The sequence below is a fragment of the Nicotiana attenuata genome, unplaced genomic scaffold (genome assembly GCF_001879085.1).
Source record: "Nicotiana attenuata strain UT unplaced genomic scaffold, NIATTr2, whole genome shotgun sequence".
Classification (NCBI taxonomy): Eukaryota; Viridiplantae; Streptophyta; class Magnoliopsida; order Solanales; family Solanaceae; genus Nicotiana; species Nicotiana attenuata.
Window position 1 is genome coordinate 106,952 of NW_017673536.1, and position 10,453 is coordinate 117,404.

The 10,453-nt window shown below is 36.1% G+C and overlaps 1 long non-coding RNA gene across 10 annotated transcripts in view; it reads left to right on the forward strand.

Annotated features, from left to right (window-relative positions):
• The first annotated feature begins 5,334 nt into the window (after nt 1-5,334).
• LOC109216653 overlaps nt 5,335-10,453 on the forward strand; it is an 8,278-nt gene continuing 3,159 nt past the window's right edge. For 2 of the 10 annotated variants that reach the window (XR_002066520.1, XR_002066523.1), the window contains exons 1-2: nt 5,612-8,883; nt 9,051-9,104. This is a non-coding gene — a long non-coding RNA (uncharacterized LOC109216653). The other 8 variants (XR_002066526.1, XR_002066527.1, XR_002066519.1 and 5 more) reach the window with 7 other exon arrangements.

Genomic DNA, 10,453 nt, shown 5'->3' on the forward strand with positions numbered 1-10,453 from the left:
GAAAGTGTGAGTACCTGTGAGCCGCTATTGCTTCAGGCTTTGGCCTTTCAGGGAGTTTCTTGTCCATCCTCGTTATTGTTTTGTTTTATTTGTGCATTGGAGACATTGCACTCCTTTAAGTGTGGGATGGGAGAATTTCTCTAGATAATTAGTAGTAGTGTGTTAGAATAATGTTAACTTTCTATTTTTGTTTTCGTAGTTGTGTAGTATTTTAGTAGCTCCTAAGAAAAACCGGGAAAAAAAATTTAGAAAATTGGGACTTTTCCAGACGATGGATCTCCTAGACAGTTTTCTTGAGAGATTTAAGTCTAAAGAAAAAGGACAAAAAGATTTTCTTTGTAGGTAGTGTAGTAATTCCCCTTGGTTTTTCTTTGTGTCGCGGTTCTTTTTCAAGGGTTTTGTTTGAACCAGGTGTAGTTACTTTTATTTTTTAGGAGTAGGAGCCATGGTGTTGTGATTGGAAATTGAAGCAATATCTCTTGACTTTGTTATGCCTTGAGAATAGTGAGTACTTTGGTCATGACGCTTATGCTCAGTTTTTGACTCTTGTATTAGTGCCTTAAATTGTATGATCATAACTTTGCTTAACTGCTTTGACTAGAGTGTCTTAATGAGTCCAATCCTGAGTGAGTTATGTGAAATTTTGTGTGTGAGATTTGTGTGTAAATTCTGTGCATTGCATTTGATGTCTGGAACTTGCCCTGTGTGTTTGCGAAGCGAAATAGTAGTTTTGTTCAGTCTTGGAAGTGATATAGGTGTTTCTTTGTTGAACCAGTTATATGTTTTACCCGCCTAATTGTTATGTACCGTAGTTAACTCCTTTGAGCATGTAATCATGTTTCTTTGGCAACCACATTACAAGAATTACCCATTTGTTTAAATTAACCATCTATTTGAACCATTTCACCTCTCATGAGAACTTGAATTGTTATGAACTTTGTAAAAGTTATAGTGTGAGGTGGTTGATTTGACTATTGAGTGGAGCTAATAAAATAAGAAGAAAAATGCACTGTTTTGAAAAAGTAAGAGCCACTTGAATTGAAAAAAAAAGAAAAAACGGTTGTATTACTGTACAAATATTCCTTGATAGTGGTAACTCTTGATGTAGTTGTGCTTAAAGAAGTATGCAATTAATGTATATTATGTGAAGGTGGAGTTATGGTTTGACATAAGTGTGGGGTTTTGAAAGGTAAAATGTATGTATTAAAGTGCTTAGGGAGGTGTAGTCACTCTTATATCAAAATGTATCCTACCCGTCCCGCATCCTACATCACAACCAATTAAAGTTCTACTTGATCCTAGACTGAATGAGCTCGATTAGAACACTACGGGCAAGTCTATGGTGCATCTTGTGTGGCATATGAATGTTATTTCTGAGAGTGAGTGAATTCTTTCTATCTTGAGTTCCTAAGTATTCTTAAATTTTATTGTGTGTGGAACTACTCTATTTTATTGTGTGAGGGCACTTAATTCATGAAGGAGATGTAGTGTCATTGACCTCCATGTTAGAGTAAGTGAATGAGTTGTGAATAATGTGTGGTACTTGTGAGTCAAATCTTGAGGTGAAGATGTTACGCTCTTGTGCTTAGTTATTTTAAATATTCTTGGTGTGATGAGTTAGGAGAATTGATTAAAAAGGTCGTGTGTATATAAAGTGTAGTTTGATTGCTCGAGGACGAGCAACGGTTTAAGTGTGGGGTGTTGATGATAGGCTAAATATAACGACCCGGCCGGTTGTTTTGAGAATTAACGCCCCGATCCCCTATTAACTACTTCCTCCGTATCTATTTATGTTGTTGTAATTTGCCGGGATGGTTCATCTTGAGTTTCGGAGTGTTTTGGGACACTTAGTCCCTAAACGAGAGCTTAAGTCTTAGAATTTGGACCGTAGACGGAGCAAGGTGAAGACGATTCCGGAATGGAGTTTTCGTCGATTTTGTTAGCTCCGTTGGGTGATTTCGGGCTTAGGGGCGTGTCCGGATCGTATTTTGGAGGTCGGTAGCTTATTTAGGCTTGAAATGGCGAAAGTCGAATTTTTGGAGTTTCGGGCCGATAGATAAATTTTGATATCGGGGTCGGAATCCGATTCCGAAAGTTGGAATAGGTCTGTAGCGTTGATTATGACTTGTGTGCAAAGTTTGGGGTCAATCGGACATGGTTTGGTTGGTTTCGGCATCAGTTGTAGAATTTTGGAAATTCAAGTTCATAAAGTTTGGATTGGAGGGTGATTCGTGGTTTTAGCGTTGTTTGATGTGATTTGAGGGCTCGACTAAGTTTGTATGGTATTTTAGGATTGGTTGGTATGTTTGGTTGAGGTCCCGGGGGCCTCGGTGAGTTTCAGATGCTTAACGGATGAGAATTTGGACTTAGGCAAATTTTCTGAAGTGCTGAACCTGTTGTTTTCGCACCTGCGGATTTTGGACCGCAGGTGCGATGCCGCAAAAGAGGATTTGGACTTGTGCATCAGGGACCACAGATGCGGCTGGGGAACCGCAGATGCATAACCGGAGATGCAGCCCCAGCCCGGATAAATGACTTTCGCACCTGCGATGCTTTTCGCAGGTGCGGGACCGCAGATGCGACCCCATGACCGCAGATGCTGTAATCGCTGGGCAGAAATAGGAAAATTTTGAGGGTTTGAAGTTCATAACATCAAATTTGATTTTTAGCTCGGGAGAAGGCGATTGTGAGAATTTTGAAGAGGAAATCAGTGGGTAACGATTCCTAACCCAATTTCGTTTATATTTCATCAATCTCTAGTAATTTTCTCAATCTAATCAAGGAATTTGAGTGGAAAATGGGAATTTGGGAAAAAGTTCCCTAATCGAGTTTTTGGGTGTTGATAGGGTTTTAGGTGTCGGAATTGAATGGACGAGTGATCTCGTGAGTGAATGGGTGTTCTAAATTGGTAACTTTTACCCGATTCCGAGACGTGGGCCCAAGGAAGATTTTTGGGCGTTTTCCCATTTTCTCGCCTTAGCTTTAATTTCTTTAGCTAAATTAGTTGCTTGTAGCTATATTTACGTTATGTAATTCATTTGATTAGATTTGGGCCACTCGGAGTTGGATACTCGTGGCAAGAGCGTGATATCGGATTGACTTTTGAGCTGGTTCGAGGTAAGTGGCTTGCCTAACCTTGTATGAGGGGACTCCCCTTAGGATTTTGGTACTGTTGTTATATGAATGTCGTGTACGTGGGGTGACGAGTGCGTACACGTGCTAATTGTTGAAAAACCCCATTTTCATTAAGTAAATATCTATGTTCCCCCCCCCCCCCCCCTTGAATTGAGAAAATACTAGTTCATGTATCCTCCTGCTTAGCTTAGGAAAGCATGCTTACATGCCTTAACTGTTTTATCTATTTTAACTGCTTACTTGGATTCTGTGTAGCATGTTTAGGGTAGGAATTACCTGTTTCTTTGATACGAACTTGAATAGAACTGTAGACTTTCTGGCTGAGACTGTTGTGTATATTGATTTGGTTGTGTATTTACTTTGGGACTACGGAACGGTATTCCGGGAGATCCCCCTACATGTTTACTTTGGGACTACGGAACGGTATTTCGAGAGATCTCCCTACACATTTATATTTGGGACTAGGGGACGGTATCCCGGGAGATTCCGCTGCACATTTACGATTTAGACTATGGGACGATATCCCGGGAGATCTCTGTACATTTACGTTTTGGACTACGGGACGTTATCCTGGGAGATCCCCTGTTACTATCTATGTGTACTGAGTTGTTTCTTTCTGTGATTTCCATTTTTCATTGACTGTTGGTATTTAAACTATATTGTCATATTTCATACTGTTTTACCTTGTTATATATGTATAACCGGTAGGGCCCTGACCTGATCTCGTCACTACTCGACAGAGGTTAAGTTTGACACTTACAGGGTACCGCCGTGGTATACTCATGCCCTTTCAAGCACATATTTTCGTGTGTAGATCCAGGTTCTTCTGCTCAGCCATACTATCCGTGAGGCGAGGCGATCCAGAGACTTCGAGGTATATCTGCCGCGTCCGCAAACCTATAAGTCCCTCTTTATTCTCCCTTCAATTATAGACTTCTTGTATTTTTCTTCGTTTAGACTTCTGGAGTTAGAACAATATGTACTTCTTTAGCTTGTGATTCATGAGATTTCGGGTTTTGGGAGTGCTATGTTCAGTTTTAGAGTAGAACTAAAGAGAGCTTGTTTCTGAATGCGTGGCTCGGAAAAAGATTTCGCGGTTAGGATAGGAATATACCTAACAGTCTTGCGTAATTAAATACCGTATTATATTCGTTAATGATAGACTCAATACCATAGGAATATAGGATTGATATATTGTGGACATGCGAGTAGTATTGTGGGAACATGCTATTCATATAAATTATCTGGTTAATTAGCAACCATAGATAATCCGGATTAACAAGTGTGATTATTGAACTTAATAGGATTGATAAACCAATCACAACCCTGGAATCTTCATCTCCTCTGAACTAAACTCTAATCATACACATTTGCATTCTTGTTAAATTAGTTGTTACTTGTTTAATTTCCGCAATAGTAGATTAAAGAAAAACATCACTCTTGATTATCTTGGATAACTAATTGATTTTAGTTTGCTTAGTTAACGATCAATTTAAATCTCTGTGGGTTCGACATCCGACTTCCGAGTCACTTTATTAGTTAACGACCACGTAAACTTGCATATGTGTTTGGTCGCAACAATTAGTAAAAAAATTCATCCTTAAATGCTTATAGGTCCAGAAATCTATAATGTTCTTGCCGTGCAACAATACAGATTCAAAAGCCATTGAAAAGTTCCTCAGTAGTTTTCAAATTGAAACCTTATCACCTGGTGTCTACTTTTTTTTTACTCGACCACTTCTTGGATCATTGAGAGTATATAAATTGAATTCACAAGACATACAGGATGCTTTAAATTGAAGTACTTACACGAAGAATTAAGCCGTATTTATGAATAAAATCTCGTCTACTGTACGTTTTACAATTCGCACTATAACATTTTTGGCCTATAGCCACACTAATTATAGACAACACTCGAAAAGTGTTGCCAAAATTAGCTATAGATGCGCTTATAAAGCGTGGTCTTTGACTTGAGTCTGTGACCACGATGTTCAAGGCCACACTTAAAAAGCGTGCTAGTATAATATAAAGATAACACTTCTTAAGTGTTGCCAATTTATAAATTATTTGACAATACTTATTAATTATAATACAACGTTTTTGAAGAGTTATTAAATTCTAATACAAAATGTAATACTTTACCAGCGTAACCTAAAAATTTATTATAAAAATATTTCTCTCAAAATTTCCCCCCAAATATACGGTTAATGAAAATATTTCCCTCCCAATACCGCATATCAAACCCTTTCCCAATTCTTTTCTATTACTTCCTTTCCGCCTAGCTTGTTGACTCCCAACAAATTGCATAAACTAACTTTGTTGCTTCGTTTTCGCCTTGCTGCTTCTTCCAGTCAGTACTCTAGCGAATCTCCATCGTTTCTTTACTGAGTATTTCTTTTACTCAAAGATTTCTCCCTTTTTTTTCGATTTCTGGTGGAAAAATAATCTTCTATTATGTATATACCTGGGTATGTTGGTATAGTCTTCATATTATACTCAATATTTTTAACTTTTTTCTAATTTCAGATTCTTGGGCTGAAAAGAAGTAATTTTTATTTTGTTTATTTTTGGGTATCAAAGTTTTAGTTTTTTACAAATTTCAGATTCCTGGGTTGAAAAAGAGTAATCTTTTCTATTTGATTTTTGATATCTTTGAATGATGTTCCTTCTTATATTTAAAGTTTTAATTTGTCTAGCTTCTTATTGAATTTTTTTTTGGGCCCATAGAAGTGAATTTTGGGGCCGATATCAATGAATTTTTTTTTTTTCAATATTACTAGGTATCTTTGTATTGTCTTTATTTTATACTCAAAATTTTTAATTTTTTCAATTTCAGATTATAGGGCTTAAATAAGTAATTTTTTTGTTTAATTTTTGGCTATCAAAGTTTTTAGTTTTATCCTTGTTTTATATTCTTGAGTTGAAAAATAAGTTATCGTTTTGTTTGATTTTGGGTGTCAAAGCTTTAATCGGTTTTTGATGTATACGTTTACTGTGATTTGGATTCGATCTAATTATGCTGAAAAGTTTCACAAGTAGGGCGTTATTTAGCTTGAGTTTGTGATTTAAAAATATTTTGAAATTGCTTCTGAATTTTGTGGTTATTTTGACTTAATTTCAGTTGTACAACCACTTTGTTTTACGTTTTACTTGAATTATTGTGCGAGAATTTTGTGAAACAGATCTAGAGTTACTTTGACCAAATAAGCATGGTTGATATGATTTTTTGGCTTGCTCATTATCTTTGTGGTGAGACTTCATATTTGAAGGTTTTATTTAGTGATTGACCCTCTGAGCAATTTGATTGTCAAAATGAGCTAAAATATTCATGTAAAATGATTATCTTTAGAGTCAAGAGTTCATAATTTGTAGTTATTTATGGATGCAAATTGTTTCACCAAAATATAATGGTGGCAAACTGTTAGAACGTTGTTAAAGATGCTCAATAATAGATTTTCTTATATTTTTTTTATAAAATAAGTTGTTCTGGTTGAGAAAATTCTTCAAATAAAATGTCCTCTGGTCCGTGAATGACTTTTTAATTTAGAAAAACACTCCTCTTGAATGCCTTTCTTGTTTATTGGTGTGTGTTCTTTCCTTCTGAGCTGCAAATGTTTGTGACTTGCCGAGACATTTAACTGCATGTTAGTTGATAGGATGTTGCAAAGACTGCATGCCTGAATTATTTATGTACTCCTTGCTTCTCAACTATGACGACCGTCCTGAACATTCTAATGCTTAATGCTACAAGTCAAACTTAGTGAATCATGTCATCAGATTCCTATAATTTGTAGGCTAATGTAAATATTTATTTATTTTTATGGATTTTCGTCTTCCAAAAGGTGTCGTATTTTGGTTAATTGTGTCTGATCCCTTTTCTTTTTAATGTTGTGGTTCATGTTCTTCATCTTGCTCAGTTTGTTGTGTCTACAAAGATGCAAAGAAGATGATTCGATCTCGTAGTTATTTCTTTCGTCTAATGGTCCTAAACGTACAATGGAGATGATTCGATCTCGTAGTTCTTTTTGTCAGCTAGTGTTAGGTAGTCTAGATTACTCATACCGGTAGTGTTAGTACGTACTATCGCATTTGGTTGGTAGTAGGCTTATTTGGTAGTGGATTGGAGTTGAGACTCCATTAAAACATCTGAGGTTGATTTTGTATTACTCGAACATAAGTTCAGGCAGCCAGCTCTGGTAGACTAGTACAATTAATAGTAAGACGGAGAAAAACTATTTATAAATGTCTATATCTCACTCTTGGGTGCGGCTCTTCCCCGGACCCTACGTGAACGCGGGATGCTTTTTGCACGGGGCTACCCTGCACTTCAGTATTACATACTTCATGAGTACTGAACAGTATGTGATGTTTTGGGACATTTTAGAGTACTATGTACTACCTATCTAGGAACACAACTCATGAACGAAGTATCTTGACAATCAAATGACAGTCTAACCAGTGCTAATCCAAATTAGTCGGGATAATGAATTCCGGATACCGAATGCCAAAATAGCAGACAGTATAGGCACAAAATAAGAATCCAGGGTACCTATTTCAACTTTTTTTTAATGCCGCACAGGGTAATTTTCACCTCTGTTTATGAAGCCAAGAAATGACTACTAAATGTTCACTTTACATTACCTAAGACTTTGCCTGCAACTGAAAACCATTATATACAGCAGACTGATTTTCCTCTCTGAATTCTGATGTAGTTAGTTCATTTTGTTAGGGTTGGATGAAGACATAGATCCAGCTTTGGGAACATAACTAGCTCAGGTTACCTAGATGATAGTTACAAGAAAGGACAAAAGTCTAGAGATCAGCCCCATTAGTTTTCTTGCCCAAACTTTCATTGAGATTCCTCACATCTCTTCCTAAAATATCCTTCCTTTTTACAATTTAGAATCCAGTAAACATATAAGATAGAAGCGGAGCCTTGGCGTAATTGGTAAAGTTGCTGCCATGTGATTAGGAGGTCACGAGTTCGAACCGTGGAAACAACACATAGCGGGAGCTTAGTGCACCGGACTTCCCTTTTTAAACATATAAGATAACCACTTCTACAGTTTTACTCATTTTACATCAGAATTGCAGTCTAAGGGAGTTTAGATTTTTAATAGTACCTTCATAAACATGCATTTTCAATTACATTGTTTACTCATTCTTTCCACTTTGATTTTCAAAATAGATGGGATTGCTTTCTTTTTCTTATTACAAGGGATCATATTCCTACAAACTTTTGTACTATAATACATTAGTAGAATATAAACAACCAGAAATTCTCACCATTACTCGGTATAAAAATGAGACGAGCAGTTGATATTTTTAAAACGAAAACCTATACTGTTAAGTACTTCAGAACAAGTCCTCTCAGCTTTTCCATGTACTCTGCTGCTTGTTTCTGCATTTCCAAAGAAATATTAGTTCAAAGTTAGACAATCGTAGTCAAAGCTTTTGTACATATCGATCAATACTTTCTACTACAAAATGAGGCATTCAAAATTTACGGTGATGGTTTTGATATGTAGCCATTACCAAGTATCAAACTTGAAATAAGTGAAAAAAATTCCGGACAAAGGGTGTTCAATATATGTTATATACCTCTAAACATTAATATTTTACCAATATACACAGTGTAACTTTTTGACGAAGAGTGATCAATTAACCACCCCTAGGAGAATGTAGCTTCGCCCCTTGGCGGGAGTGCTAGGAGGATGTTGGCCCAAGATTCCCCACATATATTTTTCAGTAAGATAATTCAGCAAAACTTTAAATGAATCAAAATCTTTCCGCACACTATCAACCTCATCAATCAATCTTTTATATAATTGAAGTTTAGAAGTACACTTTTCCAAATGCATTAGACTCTCCAATAACCCAATTATAATGCTCTTTTTTTCTTCTTTTCTTTACAGGTTATGTAGGCACAGCAGTTTTGATTTATGGTGTGTGCAAGCTCTTATCTCCAGGTTTCATACTCCAAAAGTCTTGTAAATTTTCCTTGTATTGTTTCATCTTTTTTACTTCATAGGTCTTAACCCTATCCTAACTTGTAATTGCTGTTGTGTGTTTCGTGCATGAGATGAGCTCAATGAGCTAAAATCCTTGCTCATCAAGACAATAGCTTTCTATAGAGTAATCAGTTTTGCACATCAATTATTTTGCCAATGACTGCATTAAGGACCAATCTCCAAACTAGATAAACATTACTCCTAAAAGAAAAACTTCTTCTGAAGCAATTCTCAATCTAATATTGACCATATTCAACTAGTACATAAGCTGATACACAGTAAGCATATAGGTAATTATAATATTCAATTTAATTTAGGGCTGTTGTTTTTCTCCTATTAGCAAAGAACAGCACATTCCAAAGGAATAATAGCCAAATGTGAAGATAGCATAACCAGTTAAGTTTGAACTAAAAACACATTTTTCACTGGAGTTACGTGGAGTGCAATTGGACAAATCAGACTAATAAATTTTCTGCTCTTCTGTATATCTGTAATTTGTAGACGAGGGAGATTTCACTGGAAATCATCCAAAAAGATATGGTGGAGAGACTATCAGACCCCAGAAAAGAGTTGAGTGAAGAAAAAACAATGAACTTTATCATAATTACTCTGATCAAAGATGAACTACCAAAGAAATGATAGGAATGGAGATTTGCCTCTTTTTTTTTTTTTTGATTTGCACCGGGTGTCCGAGTCTCTAAGAGCCCCGACTAATCCCGGGGGTGCACAGGCCCTCGGCAAGGAGTTTCCCGCAAGTGCACCACGGTTAATTCAGGTTTTACCCAGTCCGATGGCCCTCAGAAAAATAATCTTATTTTCGTATAATTTCTAGGTAAATTTGTAAGTCAAACACACGCGGATCCATATGTAGTTGTGAAAATATATGAAATTCTTCTATGAATCTGTGAAAGGTATAAAAAAGAAAGCAAAAATAAGAAAAGAATAAGCTAGAAAAAGAGGAGGAAAAAAGAAAGAAAGTGGGCTTGGAACAAATGCATACAGAGAAAGATAGATGGATCTCAATGGTAGTTTGGACGATTTAGCTTGTTCCAATATTTGAACACAAATGCTAGATAAAATGGTGTGTCACCAGTAGGTTTTCATACAACTCGGATCTACTGGTGATGCACCATTTTATCTAGCATTTGTAAAGTCTTTGTTTGTACTCAAGTATTTAACTCTTTTTTTTTCTAATTTCATATTCTTATGCTGAAAAAAGAGTAATTATATAATATATATATACATATTCTAATTTCATATTCTTATGCTCAATATACTATACTTTGATGAAGTATACATATCTTGAG